The 20339-nt window shown below is 41.1% G+C and overlaps 1 protein-coding gene across 1 annotated transcript in view; it reads left to right on the top strand.

Moving 5' to 3' along the window:
* Window positions 1-20339, top strand: part of ZNF704 (zinc finger protein 704) — a 178741-nt gene that overhangs the window by 67869 nt on the left and 90533 nt on the right. The gene's annotated exons all lie outside the window — the stretch shown is intronic.

Raw genomic sequence — 20339 nt, 5'->3', positions numbered from 1 at the left:
CCTCAAGGACATAGAGGATAATTCTCCACTCCTTCAGTAGAGGCTGCTCAGAAAATGACGTCCTTCCAAAGAGTACAGTATAGAAATGAGGACAGATTGGTAACTTTACAGTGAAGCCTAGCAAATACAGTTCAGCCAGGGAATCAGGGTCATCATCAGCACTGACAAGCCATGTTACTAGTGTGATGGACTTGTGCTAGTACTTGATATGATGTGACGAAAATGTCATTTTTCTTCCGTGATCTTCTTCCCCAAATCCAATAACCCCAGGATAACCATGCAAAAAACATCATACAAATCCCAGATGTGAAGTCTATGAAATACTTGACCTGCACTCCTTAAAACTGTAAGGTCTTGAAGCAAGGAAAGTCTGAGAAACTGTCACAGCCAAGAGGAGCCTAAGGAGACATCATGACTGAATTTAGCGTTGGTGTCCTGGCGAGGATACCAGAACAGAGAAAGGACGTTAGAAAAACTAAGAAATTCTGAATCAGTTATGGACTTCAGTAAATGAGAATGTATCGATACTCAATTATTAAATGTTTCATAAGTATCGTATTAATGTAAGTAGGGGAAACTGGATGCTGGGCTTTAGAAGACCTCTGTACTATCTTTTCAGTTTTTCTGTAAATCTCAAACTGTTCTAAAAAGCAAAGTTTATTTTTTTTTTAAAGATTCCTAGGAGAAAAGCTGGAAGACCTTAGGTATGGTGCTGCCTTTTAGGTACAAAACCAAAGGGCACAATACGTGAAAGAAGTAATTGATAAGCTAGACCTCATTAAAATGGAAAACTTCTGCACTGTGAAAGGCGATGATAAGAGAATGAGAAGACAAATCACAGACTGGGGAAAAATATTTGCAAAGGCATATCTGATAAAGGACTTTTATCCAAAATATGCAAAGAACTTTTAAAACTCAATACTAAGAAAAGAAGCAACCCAATTTAAAAATGGGCAAAAGACCTTAGCAGACACCTCACTAAAGAAGATACGTAGATGGCAAATAAGCATAAGAAAAGATGTTCCACATTGCACTGGGGAATTGCAAATTGGGAAATTGAAAATTAAAACAACGAGATACCACTATACACACCTGTTAGAATGGCCAGAATCTGGGACCCTGGCAACACCGAATGCTGGTGAGGATGTGGAGCAACAGGAACGCTCATTCACTGCTGGGAATGCAAAATGGTGCAGCCACTTTGCAACACAGTTTGGCAGTTTGTTACAGAAATTAACATACTCTTACCATATGATCCAGCAGTCATACTCCTTGGTATTCACCCAAAGTAGTTCAGAACTTGTGTTCACCCAGAAACATGCACACAGATGTTTATAGCAACTTTATTTGTGATTTCTAAAACTTGGAAGCAACCAAGATGTCGTTCAGTCGATGAATGGATGAATAAACTGTGATTCATCCAGACAGTGGGATGTTATTCAGCACTGAGGAGAAATGAGCTATCAAGCCATGAAAAGATGTGGAGGAAACTGAATGCATGTTACTACGTGAAAGAAGCCAAAGGCTACGTGCTCAATGGTTCTAACTATAGGACAGTCTGGAAAAGGCAAAACCATGGGGCAGTAGGAAGATCAGTGGTTTCAAGGGATAAGGGACAGATGAATAGGTGAGGCATAGAAGATTTTTAGGAGCAAACCTATACTGAACGATACTACAAGAGTGAATACAGGTCATCGTGCTGTTGTGAAAATCCATGGAATGTACAATGCCAAGAATGAACCCTAATATAAACTATGGACTTTGTGGTGATAATTATGTGTGAATGTTGATTCATTGAGTGTAACAGATGCACCACTGTGGTGGGGGATGTGGTTAGCAGGTGAGGTTGTCCACGTGTGGGGGGCAGAGGGTGTGTGTGAACTCCGTACTTTTCACTCAATTTGGCTGTGAACCTGAAACTATTTTTTTTAAATAAAGCTTATTAATTTTTAAAATAAGAAATATACTACATCGTCTCCCAGTAGGCAAGCTGAATAGAGGTCAGATTACCCCAAGGTTAACCATGTTGCTAGAACATGGGGTAAGAACAAGCAGAGACTGAAGTTGTGTGGTTTAAATGTGGGATGGCTTCAAAACCCAGTTTGAATAGACTGTGCTCACCCCTCTGAGATGGACGGGCCCCTCTCCCTGGGCAGTGCCAGACGGACAGTCGTCTGCTTCTGTCACTCTCGCTTTTGTCCCCGTTTCCTGGTAGACATCCACGCCTCTGTTGGAGCACACATTACGTTCCATCTGATACCTTCAGGTCTGCTTTCCAAATGTACAGACTTTGTACATGTATAGCTTTGACCCATTTTGCTTTAATTGTGCAGTTTAACCTTCAAAATGTGATACTTCTTTCATTTCTAAATATTTCCAAGTCCTTCCTCAAAAGCACTGCTGACATCTCCAGCCCCTTCAGATATTCTCAGTGAAATGTATTTTTCAGTCTCTCTCTTACCCCCGTCTTCCTCCCCTTTACACACCCGTTACTAAATAACCTTTCCTACTATTTTATTTTAACGTCCCTTTTCAAACTGAAAGCCCAGAATTGCCGAGGGACTCTACACGTCATCTGATTATTTCAGAGTACCGTGGACTCTTATTCATCTCGACATTGTAATTGCGTTAATGCGGCCAAAAAATTATATTAAGTACTTTAGCAGCTCCATCTCACTAGCTCTTGTGGAGACTGTGGTTAAAAACATCCCTGAGGCCTTTATTCTGTGAACTTGTGCATCGCACAGCTGCTCATAAAGTCTCTCCTCCGACTTGTGCTTTTATAATCGAATCTCTTTAAATGTAAATGCAGACAATTACATTTGTCCTAGTTAAATTTCATCTTATTATTTTGAGCTGAGAGTTCCAGCCTGTTGAGGTCTTGTTGAAACTTGGTTCTGTCGTGGATTTCTGTTATGTGTCCTTGCTTGTGTCTGTGACCCAGACAGAGGAAGCTTGCAAATAAATCTACCCCAGCTGCACTAACTCGAAGCCAGAGGTACAGACAGGAGACAGCAGTGATGGTTGGCCAGGAATGGAGAAGGCAACCTGCTTTCTCTGAGTCACAATTCTCTAATAATTTTGGTGGCAGGTCACAAGCCACCATTGTGAAATACATTGAAATTTATTTGTTGCTAATTGCATTTAACACATTGGAATTTATGAAGGGCTTAAAAATTAGAGTGAATTTGAGACTGTCTTCCCTCTCCCTCCCTTGCCTCCATCCTCTGAGACATTCTTCAATGGGAGAAAAAGCGGCGGCGTGAAAGCAGAGGAAACCAGGCTTTCTCGCATAGGCTACAGTCCCTACACTGGGACTGCCCATCACTGCTCCAACACGATGGCTTTCCGTTGATTTTTAAGTCCACAGCATGCCTGGAGGGTCACGTTCCCATGAGTGGCACCCTTTTACACTGTGGTTGCACATCATGGGCTGCTGCTTTGGAAGAGGCTGCCAGCACGCTGGGCATGGTCCTGGTTCATCAGCTGTTCAGTCCTCCTCTCTCTCCTGCTGCTTCATGACATGCCACTGGCTTGGGAAAAACAAAAAAACAAAAAAACTCAGCTCTAACATTTAAAGCAGCAATTTGCAAACCACAGCATGTGAACGCTAGGATTGGCAAACTACGGCCCGTGGACCAAATCTGGCTCACCACCTGTTTTCGTAGATTGTTAAATAGTTGAGGGGAGGACATGTTTTTACAGAATAATATTTCATGACACATGGAAAATTCTATGAAATTCAAATTTCGGTGTGCGTCACAAACCTTTCCTTCTCATTTGTCGTATGTCGTCCACGGCTGCTTTTCTGCCACAGTAGCAGATTCCGGTACTTGCAGCAGACACTTCATGGCACGTAAATCCTAAAATATTTACAATCCAGCCCTTCATAGAAAAAGCTTGCTGACCCCTGTGTTAAAGGATCGCTTGTGTCAGACTCTCCTGGGATGCTTTCGAAACCACTTCTGAGCCCATCCCAGACCAAAGGAATCAGAACCTGGAGACGGGGGTCCACGCGCACGTAACATGCACCTAGACAGACAAGCTTGCGTCTCCAGATTATTCAAGCAGACGGCACCTGAAAGGTTCTTCTCTCCTAACATACTGTTTTCATTTGCGACACAACAGCTCCTTTGTAAGTACCAGGTCACATCCATCCCTTGGTACATATCTGTATTTGCTTTTAGACCATTTCTTTTGTTTTAAAATAATAATAATAAAGCTAGTTCTATTGAAATGCAAAAAAAAAAAAAACTAACAGGTTTTAACCAAACTAATGATAATAAGCTGGGATGTAGGAAAGGAAAAGATTCTGCCCTGTTTTTTCTGCCCAACTTACTGTCTTAGCCTACGTGCCAAATTTTTTCTGCAAACTGTATACATTATATTGGTCAGTTTCTAAGCATTTCTCTAAATCAGCTCTCTTCCAGATTTTTCTACCTCATAGTAAGAATGCTTCTGTACGTTCCCAGAGCTGCTGTAACAAATGACCACAAATTGGGTGGCTTAAAACTACAGAAATGTATTCTCGCATAGTTCTGGAGGCCAGAAGTCCAGAATCCAGCAGAGCTCTATTCCCTCGGGAGACCCTGGAGACGAGGCCACACTTGGCCCCTTGCTGTCTCCCGTGCCTCTTGTCAGTCCTTGACTTGTGGCCTCGTCACTCCAGGCTCTGCCTTCACTGCCACGTTGCCTTGTCTTCTTCTCCATGTCTTCTCTCCTCTCTCAGATCTTCCCCTGACTTTCTCTTGTGAAGACACTTATCGTTAGATTTAGGGCCCACACGGATAATCCAAGATGATCTCATCTCAAGATCCTCAACTTAACTGCATCTGCAAAGACATTTTTTTCCAAATAAGGTCAGGGAGTAGGGCATGGATGTCTCTTTTGGGGATGTGACCATTCAGCCCGGGGCCCATGCCATCGTCCTCCTTTTCCCCCAGCAACCATTCTGCTTCCAAGTCTGGCAGCTCCCATCCCTCCCTCTCCAGTACTGTTATGATTCCATGCCATCAGTGGGGATTCCTTACTTAGAAAAAGAAAGGGATGATTTCCCTCTCTTTGAAAAATTTCGGATACATTTCTGAGCCTGGAATTAGGCGCTTTCTGCAGTCATGTTGCCAGCGGTATTTTCCACCTCCTCCTCCCTCCTCTTCTCCACGTGTCCCTCACCTTCCAGCCAAACTGTGCGATTTGCCGTTACCCTCCCTGCTCCTGCCGTCTTCGTGAACTCACCCACACTGTTCCTTCCTGGAAGACTGGAAGACTGGCTGTTCCTCCATCATCATCACCATCCTTGCATCACCTAAGACCCAAACATCATTCAAAGCCCATCCAAGGTCCTGTCTCCCCATGAGCGCTTCACCACTCCTTCCCATTGGATGTGAATCTCAGAGCCGTCTGCACCTTTTGGGATATTTACCTTATCCTGCCTCATGCCTTAATGTCTGTACTTGCATTATCGTGGCTCTAGATGTCAACTGCTTCTAGATTAAAGTCCTCGGGTCAAGGACTGTGAGAGACAGTGTTACTCGGTGGTTAACAGCCAGGGCTCTGCGTCAGCCTGCCGTGTAGCCCTCCAGCCACTTGCCAGCCCTGGACCCTTGGGCGGGTTATTTAAGGTCTCCTCGCTGCAGTTCTTTCCTCATAAACGGGGGTGATGATAATAATAACTCCTTCCTGGGGTTATTGTAAGGCTCAAATGAGAAAGTGCCTGTGAAGTACCTGGAATATAGTTAAGTGTACAGAAGTTAGCCATTTATTCATTGTTGTCTTACTTTATTCTATTTCCTGATGGCTAATACAAGGACTTCTGTAAGTAAATATTGAATAACCACTGATGGAGTTTAACTCATCAAATTCAAACCTGAGACCAGAAACAGCGACCTGAGTTTTTCCGTTTGGACCCCGTCTCTAGAGATGACATGTCTTTAGCAAGAACCATCCTAAATAAACCAACCTTCTGTCTTTTGCTGGATGTGAGTATTGTTAGAAATTCAAATTTCAGTGTTCTTTGTGATGCTGTTCCTTTTAATCAAATGGAGAGTTGGTGGTGAAACAGGGTTTTCATTTGTTAGTGATTTCTGTCTTACAACCTAGTTTGCAGCCAAACACCGAGTAGCCTGAAGGAACCAAAGGGTAGAGACTTCCGCTTTTCTAAAGTTCATGGCTGGGAGAAAGTGTTGGGAAAAGGAAAGGTACCGTGCGCCTCTGACACCTGCCAGTCACTAGTAATTTACAGATTTCTTTTCAAACTACAGTGGTGCTCAGAAGGAAGGGTGCCCTTGTAGCAGCTCCCACTAAAAATGGCCCCAGGAGACTGCACTTGCCTCATGAGTCATGATCTAACAGACTCTTCTGTAAGGCAGGGGTTCCAGGCAGAGGACCCTCTTGGTGGCTGCAGGCGGCACCCAGCTCTGGCAGTCCCTGAGGCTGGATGAGTTTAGAAGGTGGCCGGTCTTTCAGCCTTTCAGCGCAGTCAGTGAACATGGTTCTAAAGAGGATTTAAAATGTGTTTTTCCAAACATCAAGTCTGAGTTTCGCAGTTGGAAGTAGTAAAGGGTGTGGGCTGAGCGCTGGCTGAGAACCAGATTTTGAGCAAACTTTGGAGGCGCTGCTATGATCGTAGGACTTGGCGATACAGCTGGATGGCCGGGATTAACCTGCCCCGATACAGAGGCTGCAGCGGAGCAAGTAGGGACCTGATTAAGCTGATACTGGGCTGGGTGTCAGGCTTTCTGGTCTCACAGGGTTTTGCTCTTTGAAAGTTCCCTGGGATTTCTACCAAGCAATCCTATTGCAGGCCCTTTTAGAATATTGCTAAATGTCTTCCAGACATACATAAATTCCCCAACAAATGAATTGTCCTTAGTTATAAGTCATTTATTAATGGAATTCAGTGTACATTTTCCTCATGGAAGCAAAGCTATTAAGTTCACTTGAAAGGCTAATAAATAAACAAAGCGAATTTAACCCATAATGTGGCCAAAATGTAATACATTGGCAATAAAATGTATTCTTAAAAACATACTGTTTGTCAGTCTTTTCCCCACCCCACCTGTCCACACGGAGAGCCCTGCCACCTGGCAGGAAGCACATCCTTCAAAGAAATGGAAAAAGAAAAGCCAGCTAGATAATTTTCATCTTTCTCTCCAAGTCTCTCCTTGTGTTGGGGTTTGGAAAGTCTGTTCATTGAAAACTAAAGCTGTCTGGATTTTAGGAATACGGTCAGGTGCTAGTGTCCTTTGCAAGACACCAAGTTTGTGTCCAGATCTGGCATATGGGGTTTCTCATTCAACCTGGAAACTCTGCTGCCTAAAGAATAATAATGATAATGATTTTAGAAGTAATAACTAATGCACATGTAGCAGTATACACCAAACATGGTTCCAAACGCTTTACATATGTGGATTCAGTCTTTACAATAATCCTATGAGATTCGTTATAACTATTTTCTGGATAAAGGAGACCAAAGCACCAGAGAAGTGAAGAAAGATGCTAAGATCCAATAGCTAACAAAACGAGATTCAGGATTCCAACCCAGGCAGTCCATCCCAGCGGCCAAGATCTAGACACTGTCTGACCACCACTCATTCTTCCCTGTGCAATCCCAGATGCATTTTTTAGTTGCTACTGAACTCTGCATTATAGTACTGTTATGACCCCAAAGGAGTGAGCTGGACACATGTCGCACTCCCCGGGAATGCCCCACTGCCCACCACTGCACGCCCTGGAGCTGCCATTGGCCTTTGCTTTGTCCTGGCCCTCGTTCGGACTTGATAGGTGATGTTGACCATTCCTCAGAGCTGCTGCTTTTGCCATAGTTTCCAAGACCCCAGCTTCTCCCCTTTGTCCTTCATCCGCCTCCACTGTCCTCCCCTCCAGGACTGCATCATACAGGTGATGGTGCTGTGTCCCCTTCTGATAGCAAAAGCTGAAACCAGTCCAGTACCACTCATTCAAACCAAGTAAAACAGCACAAAAAGCCAATAAGATGAGCCTCCTTACTCTTGATGCTGATGAAGAGAGAAAAACAAGTTTAATCAGAGGAACCCACAGGGTGAGAATGGGCGTGGAGATTTGTGAGTGTCTACAGGAAACTTAGGTCTTTTCGATGACACAGACGCTCAAAGACCTGAAGCTATATTAAGTCTCATTTGACTTCAGCTCTTATAGTGCAGTCTTACTGATGCCTGTCTTGCCTTTCAGCTGGCAGAGGGAGTGAAGTGAGGAATGATTTTCCTGAGATATGTAGGAAAGAGTGTCAGACTATGGCAGGGGAGCCTGGGTAAAGGCACTCGTGCACTGAGTAACAGTCTCTTGTGATGACTTTGACGCTTTGTGATGGTTGGGAAGGGAAAACACGGCTTGTACATGATCTTTTGAAGGGAGGAAAAATGGTGATGTAAGGAAAAGAGGTGAGGTCGCTTGTGTGGGGTTCTGAGACAGCAGTCCCAGGGAAGTAGGGCTAGGGTGGAGCGGGAAGGGAGGTAGAGACGGCTGGGTGCTAGGCAGCTGCTAACACCTGTTTTGTGGTCAACTTGCCCACATTATTTAGAAGTACCTGGGCATTATTTAGAGGTACATACGTCTGATTATAGACACCAAGTAAGACAAAATACTTTCTGTTTTCTGCATGCATAACTTTTATTTAAAAATTGCTTTTAAAAAAAGATGTTGTGCTAGATTTGGCCTAAAATAGATATATGAAGTGCATCAAAAATTAAACTTTTTATAGCTCAGGGGTGGAGTGCGTGCTTAGCATGGGTTCAATACCCAGTACCTCCACTGAAGTAAATAAGTAAACCTAATTACCTCCCCCAAAACAAAAACAAAAAACAAACAATAAACAGAATATTTAAAAATAGAGAACACAAAAATAATTTTTTTAAAGATATAAAAAATTAAATGTTTAAACAACAAAACTACAAGAATTGATTCCATCAAACAAGAGTTGTAAATACAAATACTTGTATGGCTGTTAAGTTATTGTATTTCCTGGCTTTCAGCAGAAGTTCAAGTGGCTTGCGTTCAAAATATTTTGGGAATTCTTTTGGAAGCATCTTTTCTCAGTGTCTTTAAGAAAAAAGAATGATCACTGTCATCTTTCATATTCAGTGTTGTTTAATAAAATCTTGGTCAGATCAGTAAGATATTATGTATAAGTGCTGGGAAAGAAGAGATAAAAGTATTATATTTTGATCACATACCTAGAAATTTTAAATAATGAGAAATTAATAGAAGTAATTCTAGAGTTTAGTAAAGTGATGGCCAGGTTCTGTTTTCATTTGACCAGTCATTGACCACATGCAATATTCTGTATTGCTGCAGTGGTTAAAACAGTAATGACACAAAGCTAGGTAGGGACCAGTGGGCTGAAACAGACAGCCAAACGTCCTGGCATAAGTAAGAATTTCTCACGTGGTAGATAATAGTGAGGTGCAGGGTTATTCATGAAATCAGAGTGAGAAAAATTCTTAGGAATTTTCAAAAAAAAAATCACCTTTGCCTTTCCACTCAAAACAAACACTGAACTAACTCGTATTGACTAGAAAGTAAAAAATATACACAGGTATAAAAAGAAGAAGAAAAGCAATTATAGTGAATGACATTCTAAGCCTAGAATAAACTGAATGAATCACAAAGGAAAGAATCAGACATTTTAACTACATAGAAGTGAAAACCGTATTACATTAAAAAATATTAAAGTACTGGTGAAACAATTTGCACATTAATATTTTGATTATTATATTTTTTAAAGTCATTCTAATTGATTTAAGATAATCTCTAAATCCGAAGAGATGAATGGCAAAGGTCCACCACAGACATTTCATAAAAGAAGTCAAACTAGTAAACAACTGTCCAATAAATCAGTGCAGATTAAGCAATTCATATTTCAACTCTAAAGTCATCTTCTTTTCTTTTCAATAACAGTGACTAGCTGGAGAGGATGCAGACAAGTTCCCATCCTCTTACGTTGCTGGTGGCTTTATAAAGTCGTACAAGTCTGTTGGGAAGTAATTTAGCAGTTCTTATAATGAGTCATAAGAATCATCATACCATTGATTCAGTCATTTTATTTCACAGGCTTTAGCTTAAGAAAATAATCCAAAGTCGAGGGTAGGGTGGAAAACTATGTGCAAAAACTTGTCACATATTATTTTTTTTGTCACATATTATTATTTATAAAAGTGAAACACTGCAAGTGAGTTAACTGTTTGTTAGCAATAATGGACTGTTTAATGAATTATAATATAGTGCCCCCAAGGAATATTGTGCAGCTATTAAAAGTAATGATTATGAAGAGTGCATGAAAAAAATTATTTTGAAATGCGAAGTTTTAAAATGTTGAAAAATTACGTGTGTAATACGAATGACATTCTTAAAGCCAACTTTACGAGCTGCTCTTTAGCATGAAGATAAATATTCGTTCACCTTACCAAAGTGTTTACCGTTTATAGTAGAATTTTTCCCCCATCAAGGAAGAAAAATAATTCAGTGAAGTCTCCCATGTAAGGAAGCATTTATCTACGTATTAGAGCAAATGTTCATCACTTGCCATTTCACTCTAGAATTGTCCGGAAAGATAAATATTCAAACAACTGTGTTTTATTGTTGTCCTTGCTGTATAATTTTCTCTTTTTTTCCACCCTATCATTTTTCACCACACTTGAAGTAAATCAACAAGCAGACTGAGGAAAGATATTCCTAGAGAATGATATATTTGGGATATTCCACTAAGTAAGGGTTACTATTCTAAAATTTTTACCTACCATAGACTTGGCCCCACCTGTGTTCAGACTACACGGGTCTTACCTATGCAGATGGGTGTTCTGTACCAGGCTACTCTATAAACGCTGAAAAATAACTCGTTGCAAATAGCTTTATAATTTGTTTTACCTTCAAGCACTTTTCGTGGCTTCTCAGATCCACAATTATAAATTTAGAAAGGCAGACTGATAGGACAGCCAAATCATTAGCATCCATGCTTTCATCCAACTGAAGAGAGAGAAGTTGATATGCTAATTCAAAAACGATTCTATGTCGTGTAAATAGAGAATGAAACAGACCCACAGCCTTCGCTACATAGATTATCAGCAAATTCTTTGCAGTTAATCTAAGCAAAATCATGTTTTTATAAGCAAGATATTTGATGCTCCATAATTATGGCAAGAATATCAACTGATTTGTTGGGATCCAGTGGTGCTCTTTTATTTTATCCCTAAAGTGATAAAGTAATTTAAAAAAAAAAATAGCTGAGTGTAGCTTTCCAGAAGACTGAGTAAATATACTTTTCCCTATTCCTTCCCCTAAGAACAATTAAAAACTCTGGACATTTTATATAAAACAAACACAGAGGTGAAAAGTGGAGAGAAGAAGGCCGACCGACTAGAGACCTCGGGACCAGAGGGACACCGAGGGGGTGGGTGGGGGGAGTCCCCTAGGTTTTCTTTGTCCTTCATATACCCCTGACTTGCTGCTGATGGAGCAGGCACACAGGAAACGCCAATGGCACAGACAAAAAAAGCTCCAGAAACAACACCAAAAAGCCTGCTCTCTCTTAGCCCAGAGACAGGAAAGGGGCAACCTAGGAGGGCAGAAAACCCTTAAACATAACCATTCTACTTCAGTCAAACACCACAGGAAACACTGTGGGCCTGACCCCACCCACAGCAGCCCAGGCACAGTTGGAAGCCTAGACTTCCACCCTTGTGAATCAGTGGGGCCTCAACACTCCCAGCGGCCAATGGGGAGCTTAGATTTTCATCTCCACTGGCCAGTAATGACCCCCCTCAGTGGAGACCATGTGGAGAACTGGAACTCCCATCCCCACCCAATAGGAGCCCCCCATCTGATGTCAACAGATGCAGGTGGGGAATCTGGACTTCTGCCTCCACTTTGCACTTTAACAAGACCTCCCCACTTCCCTTGCCAGAGGCGTGTCAGAGAAGACCAGTTAAAACAGAAGGGTCACGTGACATCCAGAGTTTCATCACATAATAAAAAATGTTCAGGTTTCAATTGAAAAATTGCTCATAATACAAAACAAAACAAAAAAACCAGAAGATCTCAAACTGAATGAAAAAGGCAATCAGTAGAGGCCAACACCAAGACAACAGAGATGTTAGGGTTATCTGACAAAGATTTAAAAGCAGTCATGATAAAAATGCTTCAACTGAAAATTATGAACATGCTTGAAACAAAAGAAAAACAGAAAGCCTCAGCAGAGACATAGAAGATATACTAAAAAAAACCAAATAGAAATTTCAGAACTGAAAAAAATCCAGTAACCTAAATAAAAGCTCAGTGTATGGACAGAGCAGAACAGAGGGGTCAGAGGAGGAATTAGTGAACTGGGAGACAAAACAATAGAAAGTACTGAGTCTGAACAACAGAGAGGAAATTAGGCTAAAAAGAAATGAACAGAGCCTCAGGGACCTGTGGGACTGTAACAGAAGATCTAGCATTTGTGTCATCAGATCCCTGGAAGGAGAAAAGAAAGAGAGGGGGCAGAAAAGGTACTTGAAGAAATAATGGCTGAAAACATCACAAATTTGGCAAGATACTTAGACCTACAGATTTAAGACACCCATCAAACCTCAAATGGAATAAACCTAAAGAATTTCATGCCAAATGGATTTGTCAGGGTTCCTCTCACTCTCCCTCTCTCTCTCTCTGTCTCTCTCACACACACACACACACACGTCCTATTGGCTCCATCCACCTTGCAGATTTTGGACTTACCAGCTTCCCCAATAATGTGAGGCAATTCCTTAAAAAAAAAACTCTCTCTCTCTCAAAGATACAGAACTAATAGAAAGTGTGTGCATTTATACCTATATATGTATATATACATGTGTCTATAAAACAAAAATATATCCACATGTGTGTATTGTATATACAGTGCACACATATATACATGCATATATACATGTATAGATACATATATACATGTATGTATAGAATACACACACACATATGGGATACACACACATATACAGAATACGTACACACATAGACAGACATTCTGTTGGTTCTGTCTCTCTGAGAGGAAGATTTATTTTAAGGAATTAGCTCACATGATTGTGTAGGCTGACAAGTCCAAAACTGGCACAGCAGGCTGGTAGGGGGTAGACCTAGGGGAGAGTTGGTGTAGTTCAAGTCTGAAGGCAGTCTGCTGGCAGAATTTCCTTTTCCTTAGGGGAGGAAGGTCATTTTTCTATGAAGGCATTTAATTGATTGGATGAGGTCCACCCACATGATGGAGGCTAATCTGATTTACTCGAAGTCTGCTGATTTAAATGTTAATCTCATCTTTAAAAACCTTCACAGAAGTATCGAGAATAATTTTGACCAGATATCTTGGTAGTGTGGCCTAGGTAGGTTAACAGATACAGTTAACCATCACAGTAAGATACAGCATAATTACACTTCTGGAAGTTTTCTTTGTCTGAGACAAAGAAAAGGTCTTGGAAGCAGCCAGAGAAAAATGACCCTACCTACATGGAAAAAACAACTTGAATGACAGTAGGTTTCTCAGCAGAAACCATTAAGAAAAAAATGACAACATTTTCATGTGTTGAAAGAAAAGAACTATCAATCCAGCATTTGTATTTAGCAAAAATATCCTTCAGTAATGAGTTGAAAATCAAGGCATTCTTAAGTGAAGGAAAACTAAGAGAATTTGTCACCAGCAGATCTACCCTAAAATAATAGCTGAAAGAAGTTCTCTAAACAATAGAAGAAAGAAACTTGAAACATCAGGAAAGGAAAAAGAACATGGTAAACAAAAGTACGTGTAACTACAACAGGATTTTCTTCTCTTGAATTTAATATTACCCTGATACCGAAACCAGACAAAGATAGTACAAAAAAAGAAAACTACAGAGCATTATCTCCCGTGAACATAAATTCAAAAATCCTCGGCAAAATATCAGCAAATAGACTTCAGCAATATATAAAACAGACACTTCAGGAAGGAGGACATGCATATAGAAAATAAGCACACAGACAGATGTTCAACATCATTAGCCATCAGGGAAGTGCGAATCAAGACCGCAGTCGAAGACTGCACGCCTGTCAGAATGGCTAAAATAAAAAACAGTGACAACACTGAATGCTGGCGAAGATGCAGAAAAACTGGATCACTCGTATATTTGCTGATGGAAATGTAAAATATCACAGCCACTCTGTAAAACTATTTCTTAAAAAACTAAACATGCAAATACCATATGACCCAGCAATTGCACTCACAGGCATTCATCCCCGAGAAATGAAGACCTATGTTGACACAAAAACCTATACCTGAATGTTTTAGAGCAGTTTTATTCATAATAGCCAAAACTTGGAAGCAGGCTAAATGACCTTCAGTGGACAAATGCTGAAATAAACTGTGGTACACTGACACTCTGGGATACTACTCAGCGACACAAACAAACTGGCAGTGAGGTATGGTGAGTGGGGGAAAAAAAAAAGCTGTTCCCAGATATTACTGTCTGTGCAATTCTATTTAACATTTTTGAGATGATAACACTACAGAAATGGAAAACAGATACATAGTGGCTGCCGGGGGTTGAGGAGAGGGTGGGAGGTGGGAGGCAAGGGGGTGTGGCTGTCATAGGACAACACAAGGGATCCTTGAGGTGGTGGAAATGTTCTCTTCCTTGACTGTGTTGGTGTTGGTGTCCTGGTGGGGATATTGCACTACAGTTGTGCACAATACAATAAAGAGGTTAAGGGCAGTGGGTACAATAGGTGGGTTACTTCTGTATTATTTCTTACCACTTCATGTGACTCTACAATGATCTCAAAATAAAAAGTTTAATTTTTAAAAAAGCTTAGTGAGTGTGCCAGGCCCCTGTAAAATCACCAAATCAAATATTTCAACAATTAGTCTTTGTTCTCTCCAAAAAAAAAAAGTTTAATTTAAAAAGTGAGGTTCCCCTTCATTGTCTAATAGTCTACTAGAGTTTTTTTTAGGATTTCTCAAGATGCTAACACCATCGAGGACCGTCTAACTCAGCTGGGATAGACTAGGATTTTAACTGGTCCACACATTCTAGTAAACTAAACTCTAAGCTGATTAATGGCACAGACTGTAGGTTTGTCTTCAAACCTTCAAAGTTTATTACCATAGTCAATAGCTTGTAATAGCCTATAATGAAAAAGAACACATGTATGTATAACTGAATCACTGTGCTGTACATCGGAGACTAACACAACATTGTAAATCGACTATACGTCAATAAAAAAAAAATGAAACCAAAAAAAAAAGTTTATCACAACGTCCACTAGCCCATATTAGATTTCAGTAAACATTTGTTAGATGATTGAATGGATGGATGAAAGCAGTGTTTTTCTGGTAAATATTTAATAATTAGCTCCCCAGAAGAAAAGGGAAGCCCTGATTTTGATCATTAGCTGATTTCTCTGGTGTAAATACTCCTACTTGACCATTTTCAACCAACTTAACATTTCTAAACACGGAGTCAGAAGAGGTGTTCCTGATCGCCCTTCATGAACCAGTATGAGCGGGGTGGAACGGAGTTGAATAGTGTGTGATGTTAAGTGCCCTTATTTTCTGATGTCAACTTTATGTCATCCAGTTAAAATTAGAAAGAAAACTGGGTGTCAGATTATTGCCTAGTTTCTTCCACGAGGATGTTATATTGGTTTAAGAGCTCCAGTGAGAATTAGTAAGTAGTTGGCTCAGAGTAAACCCATGACCTCCACCTAGAAAAGAAAAATTTAAAAGGAGCATGGCTTATTGTTGGTGAATACAAACCTTTTCATGATGGATAGGACGTCAGTGGGAGAGCTGAGAAAGATGAGAATTATGTGTCCAACTCAAGGTGGGAGCTGGCTAATTTTTCCTGATGAGCCTTTTTATTTCTACTTAGGGGCAATTACGTATGGGAGATGTACTCAGAAGGACATACAACATAAAGTTTCCTGTTTTTAAGGAGTCTGAAAGGAGAAATCCCCAGTTGGCTTGTTTCTCAGTATTAAAGCCTCTCTTCTAACATCTGAGTAATCACACTTACCCTCTGCTTGTTTTTAGTCTTGTTGAGTGTTTCTGAAAACTGTCTCAAAAACAACATTTCCTCTTCATTCTGTCCTGCAGCTGCCACATAATCTACACGCAAACTTGTGTTGCAACACACATGCCCTTGAGCCACCATCTCTGCTTGCTTTGGCCTGGTTTATCTCTTCCAAAGATATCCGTACATTTGGGTTGTTACAGAGATTTCAAGTCAGCTAAACTGTCCAAGAAGACCCCAGAGAAGCCAGTTTTGTAGCTTCTGAAGCTCACAGTGATTAGTAGGCCTGGATGTGCTCAAAATGATAAGATGCCGGCGTAAGAGGGCAATTTTGAAAGCAGCAAAAAAAGCTGAGAGGAGGAAAGTGGGAGAATTTCCTTGTAAATATGGTTATGGGAGAACAGCCAGGGTGTTGATTAACATCTTAAGGTCTATTTATTTGAGACATTCGCTTTTAGCTGCTTGGATTAAAAAGTGTATAAAAACTAGCCTAAGAATCACATAATTCAAGATCCTTGCTTCTACCAACTTCACACATAAGACATGAGTACTTGTTTTCTCTCTGGTTTTCTGTATTTTCGTATTTTCTTTAGTATATATTATCTCGTGGTTAAAAATCATACATGGTTAGAAAATGAAACAGCATTGTTGAACATATAATAAGTTGAATTATTCTTATTATTTTTGTAGCAAATATTACCTGGTCCAGAAGTGAAATAGTTAAAGTAAATCATAATATAGATTAGTAAACACAGAGTTCCTTTCATTTAAACAATTTGAACTGTGGTGATCATGTGTTTCTCCTATGGTTAGAATGAGGAAGGAGTACTTTTATGGGTGAGGTCAAATAAACTTTTGAATGTTTGTTTTCTTAACTAACCAAGTTAATTACAAGTCTTTGAAAGATGACAGGTACCTGATCCTGAATCCATACTGAACTCGCGTTCAGAGTCCTGTATCCCTGACTGGTGGAGAGAGTCACCTCCTGTGGTGCTGGTGTTAGAGCTGTTGCTGCTGGTGACTCCAGGGATAGAATAAGAGTATGAGATGACCAACAAACCACGAACTGGGAATGAGTTCTACTGCTGGACGAAGGGAAAACTGGTAACCCCAGTACCCAAGGACACTCATTTCATGTAACACGAACATGCTACTTAAGGGTACTGTTTGGTGCGTTTCTTTTTTCCTATAATATTTAATGTCCCAGGATTGAGTTTTGGAAAATAACAGAGCCCAGTCATGCGAAGCCACGGTTCTTAAGCTTGGCTGCACACTGAAACCACAGAGGGAGCCTGGGAAGCAGGACAGATGCCTGGCGTCTACCTGGAACCAAGTTAATCTGAATTTTGGGGCTGGGCCCAGGTGAGCACTCATGTTGAGAATCACGGAGTCAGAGATTCTGGGAATCACTTTGTTTCTCAGCAATCATACCTGTTTTCCTTAGCTGGACTCTTTCTATGCTGCTTTTTCTTACATGTTTTATTTGCTTTGGGTTTTGGTAGAGCTGCTAGGAGGTATCATAGAAGTTGACTGGCTATGCATCTTAAGCTGTGGGGGATGGGGGACCATTGTAAGGCTGGACTTGAGTGCTTTCTTGGTACCGGGACCTGTGACACAATTATCTTCTGCTAATTATTGTTCATTGTTTACTAATATAGTGTATTGGTCAGTTAGACTTGGTTTGCTGTGGTAACAAGCAAGCCCCTCAAATCTCACTGGATTTAAACATTTAAGCAGCAAGGGCTTATTTCTGGCTTGTGCTTCTTGTCCATCTAGGGCTCAGGTAAATGTGGCGAGGAAGAGGACACAGAGGTCTGAGCACCAGCATTAGAAAGATGACACGTGTCACGTCCACTGACATTCCTCTAACCTGAGCAAATCGAGAGGCCATTCTCAATATCAGGGGAGCAGGGCCTGCAATCCACCCTGGGCCTGGAGGAAGGAAGCCTTGGGAACAGTCCCAAAGGCCTGGACACTGAGCATGTTCTTCTGTTTGACAGCAAGTCAGTTTCCTTTGCCGTTGTCCATTTGTGAAATCCCAAATTAGAAGAGGTTTTGCACAGCACTGTTCTCCAACTTTCAGGGTGTTCATACTTCACATCCTGTGAACCTATTTTGCATCCGTATCATTTAGTACTTTTAAGAAATTTTGTGCAGGGTTTTTTTTTTTTAATTTAATTCTTATTTTAGTTTTTTTGTCATAGTATTAATTTTAGCATGGAAGAATGACCGCCAAACTGAAGATATTTTTATTCTTTCCTTTAATATGTTTGTTGAAGTCATTAGAGGTGACCTGTGGAGGAAATATTCATCCAAACCACTGAAAGACTGTCCTGCTGGAGGCTCCATTTATGGATGAGATCGGTTGTCCAGCTACCACTTTTCTAGGCAGTGAGTGCCATGGCAGGGTCTTGTGCGAACAGAATTGTTGAGATAAACTCCGTAAAGATGATTATAAGAAGAGACACACTGGAAGGAAAAAGTAGGGAAGGGCCCACTAAGTTGGGGCAAGCTGTTTGCCTTGCTCATTTCTGAGACAGCCCGGCATTCCACGGTTTGGAACTGGTATGAGAAAGACTTGGAGCTGCTTGCTCGGGGTGTGTGTCTCAAGGTCTCTTCTCCTGGTGAAGAACCTGGTGTTCTCAAATGCCAGCTGTTCCCTGGCAAAGCAGCAAAATGCTAGGGAGTGTTTCTCCCCAGGTCTGCATTTGAGGCTTGGAGGGGCCTGGCGATCTAACATCGCATGTTCTTTTTCCATCAGCTCCACAGCGAGCTTTGGGGTTTAACTTTTCCCAGGGACTCCAGCGTCTATGGGGAAGTCTACCACCCCAGACTTGAAAAATTTCCAGAGATTCTGCCCTTCTCCTAGAAATTTGCTCCACCGCTCCCTTCTTTACTAAATATCCCTTTAGAGAGTGGAACACATTTTACTCATTAGAATGAGGAGAAAAAAGCATTCTTCAGAGCCACATCCCGTGCTCACTGCTTTTGAAGGAGGAGTGATGTTTGACACCAAAATGCATCAATGGGGAAGGCCACATTTAACGTTTGTTGTTTGGGTTCAGCACTGGAACCAAACCAGTTTTTCCTGTCCTTTTTTTTTGTCTGAGTGGCAGAAAGCCCAGAAATATACGTTTGCACGCCAAGAGATGGCTCTAAATATAGTGCTGGGTGGGCAGGAAGATTGTTTCCTCATGAATGTAACCCGTGTGTGCGCACTGAGTGCTCCTCAGCGCCTTCTAGCGGGAAGGGGCGACTTGGGCTGTGCTGCCCTCCAGCCCCAGGCTCTCCTGACAGAAGAACCCAGAAGCATGAGCCTGGGCGGGTTTGTTGTGCACTCCGGTCTCCAGCCAAGGTGTGTGGATCAAACAGTCACCACCTAGCTGGCTTCTTTACTCTTCGGGATTCATTAAACACCCAACAGTGGCCAGCTTTTAGAAGGTATTGTGTATGCCTGATTTAAACACAGATTGTTTACAGAAGGTAGGAAAAACGTTACTTTGCCCGTGTTTGCTCAGAAATACCGAAGGGTGTTTGTTGCTGGCTACTGTCTACCAGCTGTTGTTTTGTTTTGTTTTATGATAGACTTATGCTCAGACCCTGTACTTTTGTTATTTTATATTATTTAATTATTTTTTAATAGAGACATTGGGGAATTGAACCCGGGACTTTGTGCATATTAGGGATGCGTTCTACCACTGAGCCATACCCTCCCCTCTACCAGCCAGCTTTGAAACCTAACTACTTTCGCTTGTTCACAGGGGAGGCTCTTTATCTTCCCTACCTGTTTACTCTTGATGCAGTTGAAAGGAAATAGAGCTAGTAGGCTGAGTAGACCAGCTTGGAAATGCTAGCTTTAAAAGGTTGTTTTTCAGTTTCCCCAGAAGCAGAGCAGGTCAGTACAATAAAGAGCTTAACTCAGAAACACCTACTGAAGCTCTCGCCCTCAGCAATTAAATAAAATGTACTTTGGAACCTCAGCTTACAAATCAGATTGCCTAAAGGGGATGAAGAGAACAGGTTTGATAATTGGGTCCAATTCCTTGATAAAGGTTTACTTTATCTCACTTTGTTGGTTTTTTTTTTCTTTTTTTTTTTCTTGGCAGTGGATGTAAAATGACAGCTTTGCAGATTAATGTTGGTTTGGTTTTTACGGTAAAAGCTTATTATGCCTAAGGAGATACTGCAGAGTAGCTGGTACGTGTTATATAATGCAATCATCTGTGTTGAATGTATTAACATTAAGCAATTAATCTCAGCATGTAGTTGGTTCAAAACCAGTGTTTCTTAACCAGAGAC

Source organism: Camelus dromedarius, chromosome 30, assembly GCF_036321535.1.
Source record: "Camelus dromedarius isolate mCamDro1 chromosome 30, mCamDro1.pat, whole genome shotgun sequence".
In the NCBI taxonomy this organism is placed as follows: Eukaryota; Metazoa; Chordata; class Mammalia; order Artiodactyla; family Camelidae; genus Camelus; species Camelus dromedarius.
Note: the sequence above shows the minus strand (reverse complement) of the source record. Positions and strands in the feature narration are given on the sequence as shown.